Here is a 14,571-nt window from a genome sequence, read left to right as displayed (position 1 = left end):
ACACATTGGTGATAGAGTTGAAACTTTGGAAAACTCACACCAGGCTTTGCTAGCTTTTGATATGGCAGTGAAGGAGAACTTGGCCGCACATACAGCTCGCATTAATGAATCCATGCTTATGTTAGAAGAACCAAGAAAATAGAAGCCGCAGGAAAAATGTTCGCATCCGCGGCATCCTGAGGCTCTAGATAAGGAAGACCCCCCCTGCAGTAGTTAGACGTCTGTTTGTGGAGCTATTGGGGGGAGGGAGAGCGGACGCCATTATTATTGAAAGAGCCCTTAGAGCTCTGCGCTCTAAACCTTTACCTTCTGAGACGCTCAGGGACATCATTTGCGGCTCCTGTCTTTTTGCGACACATCAGATATACTTGCTAAAGTGAGGGAGCTTAATGAAATCCAACTTGACGGGGCAAATATTCCGATTTTTCAAGATCTTGCACCATCAACTCTGCAGAAGAGGAGACGGATAAGCTCAGATAGGAGATGATCCCGTATAGATGGTTATTTCCTTTTGGAGTCCTCATCGTTCATGGTGCCAAAAGATTGACTGTGGAGGACGCCGGAAGACCTTTCATCTGTCTTGGACTCTCTCCATATACCACCAATGAAGATCCCTTAATGGATGCCATTATCTGAAGGCCACTCGCTCCCTCCACTTCCATCGGTTCCAATATTGCTAAATTAGTTATCACATCCACATAATTGCTATCTTGTGTAGGATGTTTATTGTGGTACTTGTGGTCCGCTGCGGGCATCCTCCACTCTATGCATTTTTGCTGGGGATCGTCATTAGCAATGGGCCACAAGTGCAGGATTTGCTCCCCTGTATATACATGCACAACTGCATATGGGTTTGAGCACTTCTTGCCTGTGTAACACCACGCCATTTTTTTTTTTTGTTTGCATATAGAGATACCTGGAGGTGTATAAACTCCTATTTAACCACCTCAGCCCCCAGTGCTTAAACACCTGAAAGACCAGGCCACTTTTTACACTTCTGCACTACACTACTTTTCACCGTTTATTGCTCGGTCATGCAACTTACCACCCAAATGAATTTTACCTCCTTTTCTTCTCACTAATAGAGCTTTCATTTGGTGGTATTTCATTGCTGCTGACATTTTACTTTTTTTGTTATTAATCGAAATTTAACGATTTTTTTTCAAAAAAATGACATTTTTCACTTTCAGTTGTAAAATTTTGCAAAAAAAAAGACATCCATATAGAAATTTTGCTCTAAATTTATAGTTCTACATGTCTTTGATAAAAAAAAATGTTTGGGTAAAAAAAAAATGGTTTGGGTAAAAGTTATAGCGTTCACAAAACTATGGTACAAAAATGTGAATTTCCGCTTTTTGAAGCAGCTCTGACTTTCTGAGCACCTGTCATGTTTCCTGAGGTTCTACAATGCCCAGACAGTACAAACACCCCACAAATGACCCCATTTCGGAAAGTACACACCGTGACAAAAAATAAAAACTTCTATGAACTCACTATGCCCATCAGCGAATACCTTGGGGTCTCTTCTTTCCAAAATGGGGTCACTTGTGGGGGTAGTTATACTGCCCTGGCATTCTAGGGGCCCAAATGTGTGGTAAGGAGTTTGAAATCAAATTCAGTAAAAAATGACCTGTGAAATCCGAAAGGTGCTCTTTGGAATATGGGCCCCTTTGCCCACCTAGGCTGCAAAAAAGTGTCACACATCTGGTATCTTCCGTACTCAGGAGAAGGTGGGGAATGTGTTTTGGGGTGTCATTTTATATATACCCATGCTGGGTGAGAGAAATATCTTGGCAAAAGACAAACTTTTCCCATTTTTTTATACAAAGTTGTCATTGACCAGATATTTATCTCACCCGCATGGGTATATGTAAAAAGACACCCCAAAACACATTCCTCAACTTCTCCTGAGTACGGGGATACCAGATGTGTGACACTTTTTTGCAGCCTAGGTGGGCAAAGGGGCCCATATTCCAAAGAGCACCTTTCGGATTTCACTGGTAATTTTTTACTGAATTTGATTTTCAAACTCCTTACCACACATTTGGGCCCCTAGAATACCAGGGCAGTATAACTACCCCACAAGTGACCCCATTTTGGAAAGAAGACACCCCAAGGTATTCCGTGAGGGGCATGGCGAGTTCCTAGAATTTTTATTTTTTGTCACAAGTTAGTGGAAAATGATGATTTTTATTTTTTATTTTTTTTTTCATACAAAGTCTCATATTCCACTAACTTGTGACAAAAAATAAAAACTTCCATGAACTCACTATGCCCATCAGCGAATACCTTGGGGTCTCTTCTTTCCAAAATGGGGTCACTTGCGGGGTAGTTATACTGCCCTGGCTTTCTGGGGCCCAAATTGTGGGTAAGGAGTTTGAAATCAAATTCAGTAAAAAATGACCTGTGAAATCCGAAAGGTGCTCTTTGGAATATGGGCCCCTTTGCCCACCTAGGCTGCAAAAAAGTGTCACACATCTGGTATCCCCGTACTCAGGAGAAGTTGAGGAATGTGTTTTGGGTGTCTTTTTACATATACCCATGCTGGGTGAGATAATATCTTGGTCAAATGACAACTTTGTATAAAAAAATTGGAAAAGTTGTCTTTTGCCAAGATATTTCTCTCACCCAGCATGGGTATATATAAAATGACACCCCAAAACACATTCCCCACCTTCTCCTGAGTACGGAGATACAGATGTGTGACACTTTTTTGCAGCCTAGGTGGGCAAAAGGGGCCCATATTCCAAAGAGCACCTTTCGGATTTCACAGGTCATTTTTTACTGAATTTGATTTCAAACTCCTTACCACACATTTGGGCCCCTAGAATGCAAGGGCAGTATAACTACCCCACAAGTGACCCCATTTTGAAAAGAAGAGACCCCAAGGTATTCGCTGATGGGCATAGTGAGTTCATGGAAGTTTTTATTTTTTGTCACGGTGTGTACTTTCCGAAATGGGGTCATTTGTGGGGTGTTTGTACTGTCTGGGCATTGTAGAACCTCAGGAAACATGACAGGTGCTCAGAAAGTCAGAGCTGCTTCAAAAAGCGGAAATTCACATTTTTGTACCATAGTTTGTAAACGCTATAACTTTTACCCAAACCATTTTTTTTTTTACCCAAACATTTTTTTTTATCAAAGACATGTAGAACTATAAATTTAGAGCAAAATTTCTATATGGATGTCTTTTTTTTTGCAAAATTTTACAACTGAAAGTGAAAAATGTCATTTTTTTGAAAAAAAATCGTTAAATTTCGATTAATAACAAAAAAAGTAAAAATGTCAGCAGCAATGAAATACCACCAAATGAAAGCTCTATTAGTGAGAAGAAAAGGAGGTAAAATTCATTTGGGTGGTAAGTTGCATGACCGAGCAATAAACGGTGAAAGTAGTGTAGTGCAGAAGTGTAAAAAGTGGCCTGGTCTTTCAGGGTGTTTAAGCACTGGGGCTGAGGTGGTTTTAAATAGGAGTTTATACACCTCCAGGCAGCTCTATATGCAAACAAAAAAAAAAAATGGCGTGGTGTTACACAGGCAAGAAGTGCTCAAACCCATATGCAGTTGTGCATGTATATACAGGGGAGCAAATCCTGCACTTGTGGCCCATTGCTAATGACGATCCCCAGCAAAAATGCATAGAGTGGAGGATGCCCGCAGCGGACCACAAGTACCACAATAAACATCCTACACAAGATAGCAATTATGTGATAACTAATTTAGCAATATTGGAACCGATGGAAGTGGAGGGAGCGAGTGGCCTTCAGAAAGTGGCATCCATGAAGGGATCTCCATTGGTGGTATATGGAGAGAGTCCCAGACAGATGAAAGGTCTTCCGGCGTCCTCACAGTCAATCTTTTGGCACCATGAACGATGAGGACTCCAAAAGGAAATAACCATCTATACGGGATCATCTCAGATCTGAGCTTATCCGTCTCCTCTTCTGCAGAGTTGATGGTGCAAGATCTTGAAAAATCGGAATATTTGCCCCGTCAAGTTGGATTTCATTAAGCTCCCTCACTTTAGCAAGTATATCTGATGTGTCGCAAAAAGACAGGAGGCCGCAAATGATGTCCCTGAGCGTCTCAGAAGGTAAAGGTTTAGAGCGCAGAGCTCTAAGGGCTCTTTCAATAATAATGGCGTCCGCTCTCCCTCCCCCCAATAGCTCCACAAACAGACGTCTAACTACTGCAGGGGGGGTCTTCCTTATCTAGAGCCTCAGGGATGCCGCGGATGCGAACATTTTTCCTGCGGCTTCTATTTTCTTGGTCTTCTAACATAAGCATGGATTCATTAATGCGAGCTGTATGTGCGGCCAAGTTCTCCTTCACTGCCATATCAAAAGCTAGCAAAGCCTGGTGTGAGTTTTCCAAAGTTTCAACTCTATCACCAATGTGTCTGACATCAGCTTTTATGTCCGCTAAATCTGAAGCGATTGGGGCTAGCGCTCTTCTGAGAGCTTTCTGTAGGAAGCCTCGGGTGATAGTGAGGGACTCATCCGCGTCCGATAATTCTTGGGCCCTTTCAGCGTTTGAGGCCTCGCCGAGCTGTTCTTCCTCCTGCTGTGCCGGCGCCATTTTGGATGCCTGCGCCGAGGACTTGACTGACTGCTTCTGGAGGTATTTCTCCATGTCAGATTATGAACGCTGCACTTTCGGAGTGCAGCTGGAATCCCTTTGCCTGTCTCTGCCGTGTGTCTTCACCATTGTGGGAGAAAAACGCTGTTCTCAGGGCTTGATGAGGGTCTGTTGGTGGGAGAGCTCTTCTCTAGCGGCCACCATCGAGCTCGGTCAGGCTCTGCCCCCCCGGAATGCAGGTCCTCTTTAAGGGCATAGTTTGGATACATTCATTTTTATACAATGGGAACCAATGGGCTACATGTTTGGTGTACACGCCAACCATGCACTGCCATTGTGTGTGCAGCGCTTAAACTTTACGTCACCGAGCTTGCTGGGTAATCAGAACCAAGTGGTCACAGTGCTGCAAATGCATTACACTTTTTCCCATTCACCTCAACCCCAGGAAAAGCAACATGGCCCATTTAGGGAGAGTTCACACCACTGTTATTTTTCCATTCTTCTAATCCGTCAGAAGAACAGGAAAAAAAATAAAAATAATAATATATAAAACGTATCCTGTAAACAAAGAAGAAAACCAAAAAAAATGGATCTTGTGCATCAGTTCTGCACATTTGGCATCTGTTTGAGCCATTTCAGAGATCAGTTTTTTTTTAGACGGGGAAAAAAAAATTCCTGCATGCAGAACTATTTTTCTGTCTAAAATAACAAATCTCAGATGGAAATTACTCAAATGGATACCGTTTTTTTTTTTTTTTCTGTTCTTCTAACGGATCAGAAGGATGGAGAAATAACAGTAGTGTGAACTCTCCCTTACTTGAGTGTGGCTGGTGGATGAGACCCACATTGTGCAGAGAACCTCCTGAAGGGATCGGCAGAGGTAAGACCATCACCATTCATGACATATCCTAACAAAGATGGGTGTGTCACTTTAAAAATGTCTAAATCATGATACAGACAGGATATGAATTTACAGCCGACAGGAGTAACTTCTGAAAGCGTATTGCACCTACCAGATATCCTCTGCATTTTCATCCGTCGGGCTTGAATGCGCCCTTTTGCAAGTCTTTGCTTGGCTATTATACAACGGATGTGGTCAGAGAAGATAAAAGTAGCTTGAAGAATGGGAAACGGCTTGGAGTGGGGAGTTGATGCTGGTTTGTGGATGGTGATATTTAAAGCTCTGCTGTCATCTTCTACACCAGTTACTTGCATATCCTAGAAAAAAGGCAGGTTTATTATAAAACCACATCACTGCATGGAGCCAGCCACCCTATACGTCTACATTGGGACCATCTAAAGAAGCTTTGTGAGGCTCCGATTCCAACAGATACATGTATATATCAAATACATTTCAGTTAAAATTAGAAGAAAAAATTTGCAGTATACATCTTTATGTGCAATGGCTGGATTAAAAAGGACACGTCTCACTTCAGCAAATGGCATTTACCATGTAGAGAAAGTTAATACAAGGCACTTACTAATGTGTTGTGATTGTCCATACTGTCTCCTTTGCTAGCTTGATTCATCTTTTCATCACATATACTGCCTGTTTCCAGGGGTTATGACCACCCTGCAATCCAGCAGTGGTCGTGCTTGCACACTATAGGAAAACGCCTGTCCTATGCACACTCATACGTTCCTGGCCACCGATGATTTTTCCTATAGTGCGCAAGCACAACCACTGCTGAATTGCAGAGTGGTCATAACCCCTAGACATGAGCAGTGTATAAGCTCCGTCCCCATTGACTATAATGGGGGCAGTGCGGAGTTCCAGCGGAGGCACGGCTAGAGGCTGCTGGAATACATGTCCGACATTTATTCCGGCAGCCTCTCGCCGCGCGCTGCTGTGCCTCTGCCATTCTAGTCAATGGCGACGGAACGGCAGTCCAGGGGCACACGGTCACTAGCGGCAGGACGGATCCGACAGGCTGTTCACCCGCCGGCAAAGCCTGCAGGAGATCCGTGCCGCTAGTGTAAAAGTAGCCTAAGTGCCTTGTAATAACTGTTTCTACATGATAAATGCTACTTGCTGAAGTGAGACAATCCCTTTAAGGTTATATTCTCCTAGGCCAGGGATCAGCAACCTTCAGCACTCCAGCTGTGGTGAAACTATGACTCCCAGCATGCACACTTGCTTGGCTGTTCTCAGAACTCCCATAGATCTGAATGGAGCATGCTGGAAGTTGTAGTTTCACAACTGCTGGCGTGCCGGAGATTGATGGCCAAGAATTTATAGGATTAGAAATTTATTTTTTTGCCCCCAGACAGTGTGACATTTGTCCATTGGCTGTGTCAGATATTGCAGTTCAGCCCTATTCAGAGGAATGAAGTCAGGGGTGGACAGGCGGTAGAACCTAAGGGAAAATTCCCGGTGAGCTGATGCCCAGTGGGTCACCTGAGCCCCCCTCACGGCCTGCACTGTGATATTTGGCTCAGCTGTGGCGGTATCTTGTGCCACAATATGGTATTGCTGGCCCTACCTGAATTGGCCCTACCTACAGCATAAGGCCACTATTATATTTTTTTTTCAAGGGCCAATTTTAGTTCCCAGCGCGCCCCTAACCAAAGTGGAGCCGCAATATCAGACACAGCTTATGGACATAAGTGGTGCAGTTTAGGGGGGAAAAAGCAGGACTTTTAGTTTAATCTTGTACAACCCTTTTAACTAAGTAGAAATCAGTGAAGACAATGCCTTCGATCAGGATACATTGGGTCATTTAACAAGACAATAAGCAGCATATTGATTTCTCTATTGTATTCAATGGGCTAGTCAACCGAGCAAATTGGCAGACTGATGAATTGATTTTCTTACCCCTACTAATAAGCATCTAAAGCGGCATTTAGATGCTGCAAGGAGCAGCCTATTGTTGGGAAAGAAGCGTTTCTTCCAGACAATCGGCTGCTTGTTAAATGGAGGTGAAGAGCTGCATTTCCATGCAGCGATCACCTCCACAGTACGAGGACGAGTAAAGGCTGCTGCTGTTTGCCCCCATACAAGATCATTAGACCGCACAATCTGCTGCCCGGGAACGGTGATTGAGGTGTCCATACCTCAGATCGGTTCGCTTGTCCATCGGGTGATCTGCGGCACCTTTACATGGGCCGATTATCGGGATCGAGCATTCATAGGAAGGCTGGCTCCAAAATTGAGCCGTGTAAATGCAACTTAGGTAAAGACTAATATTTTCTTCATCATTTTATTTGAACTTAATGGATATATAAAAAACTATGAACAAAAAGCTGACACTGAACTTCCTAAAGCTTCTTTCCAAGAGTTTACAATATATCTGGGTTACACAAGATTCCACATTTCTTACAAGGAAAGAATAAGGCTTCATTCACATGAGCCATACGGATTGTGTTGGGATCTGTTCAGGCAGATGATGGTTTTGCGATTGCATTCAGTGTGCGAGTTTTTTACGTCCAGATTGGATGAAGAAAAATGGAAGAATAACAATCTACACCTCCTAGCGACCATCCGTGAAAAACGCACTGCATCCGGATGCCTCCCATTTTTCATGCAAGCCCCATTCGCTTCTACAGAGCCAGGGCTGCGTGAAAAACACGCACAATATAGAACATGCTGTGATTTTTCCTGAACGCAGAGATGATGCGTGAAGAAGGACTCATATCCATTTAAATGAATGGTCAGGAGTCGGTCTGGATGCTATGCGTTTACTACACGCATTGCATCTGGATAGAAAACGCATTGGCGTGAAAGAGCCCCAAGGCTGACTTCACACCGGTGTAGATACCTGAATGAAGCTGAACAGACCACACTCACTACATGGGGGCCTGATCGGTTTACGTTTGGGACAATGTTGTGTTTTTTTTTTTGCCTCTGACGCAGATGTGAGCGTAGGCTTGTAGTGGATCACAACTAGATTTCCCAAGTTAGAAAAAAAATTAAAACTTCTCCATGTATTAGTGACCACCTATGCCTTTCAACAAGAACGGTGTAAGGCTACATGCACACGACCGCACTGTGTTTTGCAGTCCATGTGAGTTTTTTTTTTTTTTTTTGCGGGGCTACGTAATGGAGCATTGTATTGGGACAGCACACGGAGCGCTGTCCGCATCTTGTGGGGCCTCATTGAAGTGAAAGGGTCCGCATCCGAGGTGCAGAACGTTCGTGAGCATGAGGCCTAATGCTGGATTTCCCATCCACTGGTGCTGCTGGGAGACTGAAGATTTCTTGCTGTGTCCTTCCACACATCAGGAAAGTTGGGTAACCCTACTATTTCCTGAGGCCATGCAGTTTATGTCAACAATAACGTTAACAAAAGGGGACTGAACAAAGAGGGACAACCCCTGTGCCTATGGACATCCTAGGCAAAGCCAGTCATATGTCTCCTGCAGTGGTCGATGCAGAGGAAATGCTTGGCTGGCTGCAGCTACACCCACCAAAAACAGCTGTCTGTCTCAGTTCTGCTTTCGGCGCCCCCCAGCAATCAGCTGATCACCCTGGAGGCAGCATTTTTATTTTCTCAGATGAGTCCAGTTTTCCAGTACAGGAAGATATTGTCATCAAGTGTTTGGACAAGTTCTAAAGCTGGCCACACACATTATACTTTTGGCGGTGGAATCCGCAGAGAACGACGGATTCGGCCAACACATTAAGGCTACTTTCACGTTGGCGTTTTTGGCTTACCGTGTGTTCAGGGCTTTCACAAGCGGTCCAAAACAGATCAGTTTTGCCCTAATGCATTCTGAATGGAAAAGGATCTGCTCAGAATGCATCAGTTTGCCCCAGTTTCGTCTCCATTCCGCTTTGTAGGCGGACACCAAATGCTGCTTGCGGCATTTTGGTGTCCGTCTGATGAAACTGATCCAAACGGATCCTGACACACAATGTAAGTCAATGGGGACGGATCAATTTTCTATGACACAATCTGGCAAAATAGAAAACAGATCTGTCCTCCATTGACTTTCAATGGTGTTTAAGACGGATCCGTCTTGGCTATGTTACAGATAATACGTTCTGAACGGATGCAGACGGTTGTATTATCTGAACGGATCGGTCTGTGCACATCCATGACGGATCCACACCAAACGTGAATGTGAAAGTAGCCTAATGTGTGTGGGGAGCTCCGGACTCTGATTGAATATTTCCATCTGATCCTTTTGTTCTCCAGTGACATAAGCCGCAGCCAAAACTGCCTGGCAATGGCCTTCACCCATCTCCCCATAGCATACACAGACACGTTCAGACATGCCAAAGTTGTATGTTTATGACCAGTGATGAGCGAACGGGGTGAGTTACTCACCGCCATCTTGAAAGAGCCTTGTCGGAGGCGATATGTTGTTATAGGCATGTACAGAGCTAGTGATCAGGAAGGAATATGATCTATGTAGATGGACGAACCATCCTGTGAGGAAGCCAGGAGGAAGACGGGAGAGGTAGCTGTCGGCCAAACTTTTGAATCTATTGAATGTGTGTGCCCAGCTTAAAATGTACAGTGTAAAGCCAGCATTTCCTAATCTTATTACTGACCTGTAATAAACCAGCAAACTTCACAACTCCCCAACCGAGTCTTTTACTGTCTGGTTCCACTAGACTCATCTGATAGATGTCCACAGCCAGGAATCGCTGAACGTGGTCCCCATCCTTCGTTATTACGGTGCACGCTATTAAATCACTGTTATCTAAGGAAGAAAAAAAAGGATCAGAAAATGTGTGTATCCAAATTTATGATCATCTGACTGTAGGGTACGATAATTTAAGCCTTGCAGTAAACTTGTGGCATTAATAAGACAGTCGGATGAATAAAAGGTTTAATTTAAGACTCCTGTGAGCTGCAGCGCAAAGGCAACGGACAGACGAGGAGAGGGGGCGAAAGACGAGGAGAGGGGGCGAAAGACGAGGAGAGGGAGCGACAGACGAGGAGAGGGAGCGACAGACGAGGAGAGGGGGCGAAAGACGAGGAGAGGGGGCGAAAGACGAGGAGAGGGGGCGAAAGACGAGGAGAGGGAGCGACAGACGAGGAGAGGGAGCGACAGACGAGGAGAGGGAGCGACAGACGAGGAGAGGGAGCGACAGACGAGGAAAGGGGGCGACAGACGAGGAAAGGGGGCGACAGACGAGGAAAGGGGGAGACAGACGAGGAAAGGGGGCGACAGACGTGGAAAGGGGGCGACAGACTGAGATAATAAGAAATGAGACACAAGGCGCATTTGAGCCTTCAATAGATACATATACCGTATATACTAGAGTATAAGCCGACCCGAGTATAAGCCGAGCCCCTAATTTTACCCCCAAAAAATGGGAAAAATTATTGACTCGAGTATAAGACTAGGGTGGGAAATGCAGCTATAATTCAGAGTGTATGTGTATATAATGCACACACTCTACATTATATACACACATCTGCAAGAGGGTGACTCAGATTGATGGGAGTCTGACTCTGACTCCCTGTATTTAATGCAGAGTGTGTGCATTATATACACACACACTCTGCATTAAATACAGGGAGCCATCCACAGATCTCCCCCCTAAACAGTGCCATCCACAGATCTCCCCCCTAAACAGTGCCATCCACAGATCCCCCTCCCCGACGCTCACAGCAGTATATTTAAACTAATCAGTAACCTTTAACTTTGGATATCTTACTTTGTCTTTGCTTCGGTAATACAGGCAGTGCGGGGAGCGGCGCTCACTCACTGACGTCACGCGCGTGACGTCAGTGAGTGAGCGCCGCTCCCCGCACTGCCTGCTATTACCGGAGCTAAGACCTAGACTAAAGTATAAGACGAGGAGGCTTTTTGAGCACAAAAATATGTGCCAAAAAACTCGTCTTATACTCGAGTATATACAGTATACACATATACATACATATACACACACACACACACACCGGTATATACACACAGTATATATAATCTATCTACATGTATCTATATCTTTATACAGTAGATACACACACACACTGAGTAAAGGTTATCAGCATGGCAACATTACGGTTCAGTTTTGCTAAGTTACTGACAGCTACCATATGTCAGCTGTCAATTATTTGGGTGAATTCCTGTTTAATTCCTAGCACCTCGGAGCAGGGCACAGGAAATACATTAGTCGCATGCAATCCTGTGTGCTGTAAATACTGCTGGAGCGCTGCCTGCTGTATCCTAAGCGTGGAAATACACTTCACAGCCCATTTACTGTAATTGCTTTGGTGGCTTGCAGAGATCAATAATGTTAATTAAAAGGTTCAGTGTAAACCACCAATTGCAGCTTGCTCAGCAGACGCGGCCTAAGTGCTCGGAAACATCTCTTCCTCTGGAAGAAATGAACCACAAATCTTATGAATGCCTGAAGCAGAACCAGACACACAGACAGGCACAGATAGAGGCACATTATTTTAAGAATAACATTGTGAAAAGATATCAAGCATACGTGCTCCATAACAGGGGGTTTCCAGGACTAGCTTTATGCTATTTACTTAAAAGGGTTTTCCAAGACTTCATCCTCTAGATAGGTCATCAGTATTTGATCGGTAGGGGTCCGACACCCAGTACCCTCGCCGATCAGCTGTTTTGAGAAGGCAGTGGTGCTCCTGAGTATCGCGCCCTTCTCGCAGCTCACCAACCACAGCGCCGTACATCGAATAGTGGTTGTGCTTGGTATTGCAGCTCAGCCCCATTCATTTGTATGGGGCTGAGCTGCGCCTAGGACAAGTGATCGATGAACGCGTCGTCACTCGGCCTAGGAAAAGCAGAAAGAAGACCGCAGCGCTGCTGCGAGCGCCACTGCCTTCTCAAACAGCTGATTGGTGGGAGTCCCAGGTGTTGGAGATCCCACTAATTAGATACTGATGACCTATCCATTGGATAGGTCATCGGTAAAAAAAAAATCTTAGAAAACCGTATTGCAGTCCACAAACTGTGGATCCACATAATACGGACACTGGCTGTGTGCATGCCGCACTTTTGTTATAGAAATACCCCTTCTTGTCCGCAAAACAGACAAATAGGACATGTTCTATAATTTGTGGAAAGGCCACACAGATGCGGACAGCACACAGATGACATCTGGGTTCTGTCCACATTTTTTGTGGACCCATAGAAATTAATGGTTCCACATGCTAGCTGCAAAAAATGGAGATTGGACGCGGACCCAAAATACGGTTGTGTGCACAAGTCCTTAACAGGACAAAGCTGCAAAAGCTACTGCTAACTGTAATGCGTGCAGGTGTACGGAGCAATGCATGACCAGTTTAAATAGTTGATCAGCTAAGGCTACTTTCATACGTTTTGGCTTTCCGTTTGTGAGATCCGTTTCAGGGCTCTCACAAGCAGTCCAAAACGGATCAGTTTCGCCCTAATGCATTCTAAATGGAAAAGGATCCGCTCAGAATGCATCAGTTTGCCTCCGTTCCGTCTCCATTCCGCTTCGGAGGCGGACACCAAAACGCTGCTTGCAGCGTTTTGGTGTCCGTCTGACGAAACTGAGCCAAACGGATCCGTTCTGACACACAATGTAAGTCAATGGGGACGGATCCGTTTTCTATGACAAAATAGAAAACGGATCCGTCCTCCATTGACTTTCAATAGTGTGCAAGATGGATCCGTCTTAGCCATGTTAAAGATAATACAAACGTCTGCATCCGTTCAGAACGGATCCGTCTGTGCAGATCCATGACGGATCCGCACCAAACGCGAGTGTGAAAGTAGCCTTATATTGATGGCCTGTCCTAAAGATAGGTCATCAGTTTCTAATTCTAATAAAACCCTGAAGAACCCTTTAAAAAAATGAAATGCAGCAGGTTTGGAAAATCCCTTTCTGGTTTATGTGAAAATAAATGTAATCCCAAGTGTCCCACTACTGGAGACCCCCTAACAACCCGCCATTTGTAGTGAAATCCGGCAGCAAGTGTTTTATCCCCTTGCAGCACGACCACTGAACTCTGTGGGATAGCCAAGCAATAAATGGACACGTCAGGTCCTCCAGATAGAAATGCTTTTTGTAGCCGCTTGCTCCTGTAGATAAGGCCTAAAAAAGGAAAAAAAAAACAGGATCCTGTAAAAATAAACGGATCCTGTGCATTAGTTAAGCACGTTTTTTTTAAAGACGGAAAATAAAGTACTGGATGCAGAACTTTTTATTCAGTCTAAAAAAAAAATGGATCTCAGACGGAAATGGCTCGAACGGATGCCAAATGTGCTTAACTAATGCACAGGATCCGTTTTTTTTCTGTTCTTTTGATGGATCAGAAGAACGGGAAATGAGGTGATGTGAACTCTCTCTTAGGTAAATGGGACTGATCTTCTGTCATAAAAAAACTATGCATCTGAATATAATACACCATTAGGTTGGCCAAACACACGATATCAGCGGGAACGGCTGACCACCTAATGCATACAGGGGACCTCCAATTCTTGCCCAGTGGTAAATGTTTGATTTCTATGTGCCGATTCTTTTTCCAGGAGATCAGCTGCCACCAGAGGTGTCTGGCAATGGGTTTTCCACCTCCTCCACTCAGAGCACATATACACTCGGCCTGAGTATGTTGGGAGGGACAGCGGTGTATGGCAATGTATGGTATACAGTATACTAACAGGGCTGCACCATTGTGTACCAGCCGAGCCCGCCCTATCACGCAGTGGCATCCATTCACCTACATGGGTTCGGTAACTGTATCTATAGATCACTCCTCCTCATCTGTGCACTCATCATTTTATTATCAATTTTTACCACCCTACCTTAGGATTTTCTTACTATCTACCCTCCCTACATTAACCCCCTGAGGAACCCATTTTTGGGGGAAACGTGTCGGGTGTGGGGCGTCATAGTATTTGGGACTTTATAGGGTTTAATAGGGCCCTGTTAGGATAGGCACGAGGACAGACAGTCCCTACCATTTGGGGACGTCTCTGGGCTGAGGGATATATAGGGTCTAATAGGGAAAGACTCTCCCTACCTGTATCTCCCTCCGCTATCCTACACCCTTTAATAGTCTGCGCACCAAGTGGATTCATCATTTTTGACATATTTTAT

At 44.6% G+C, this 14,571-nt stretch overlaps 1 protein-coding gene and 1 long non-coding RNA gene across 2 annotated transcripts in view; one reads left to right on the top strand and one right to left on the bottom strand.

The window, feature by feature from the left end:
• Positions 1 to 14,571, top strand: part of CLEC16A (C-type lectin domain containing 16A) — a 393,790-nt gene that overhangs the window by 222,723 nt on the left and 156,496 nt on the right. The gene's annotated exons all lie outside the window — the stretch shown is intronic.
• On the bottom strand, positions 5,649 to 10,220 carry LOC121008557. Its single transcript, XR_005780596.1, has 2 exons — positions 10,075 to 10,220; positions 5,649 to 5,795 (listed from the first exon to the last, which is right to left on the bottom strand). It is a non-coding gene; the product is annotated as an uncharacterized LOC121008557 (long non-coding RNA).

This window comes from Bufo bufo, chromosome 7, assembly GCF_905171765.1.
Source record: "Bufo bufo chromosome 7, aBufBuf1.1, whole genome shotgun sequence".
Classification (NCBI taxonomy): domain Eukaryota; kingdom Metazoa; phylum Chordata; class Amphibia; order Anura; family Bufonidae; genus Bufo; species Bufo bufo.
Note: the sequence above shows the minus strand (reverse complement) of the source record. Positions and strands in the feature narration are given on the sequence as shown.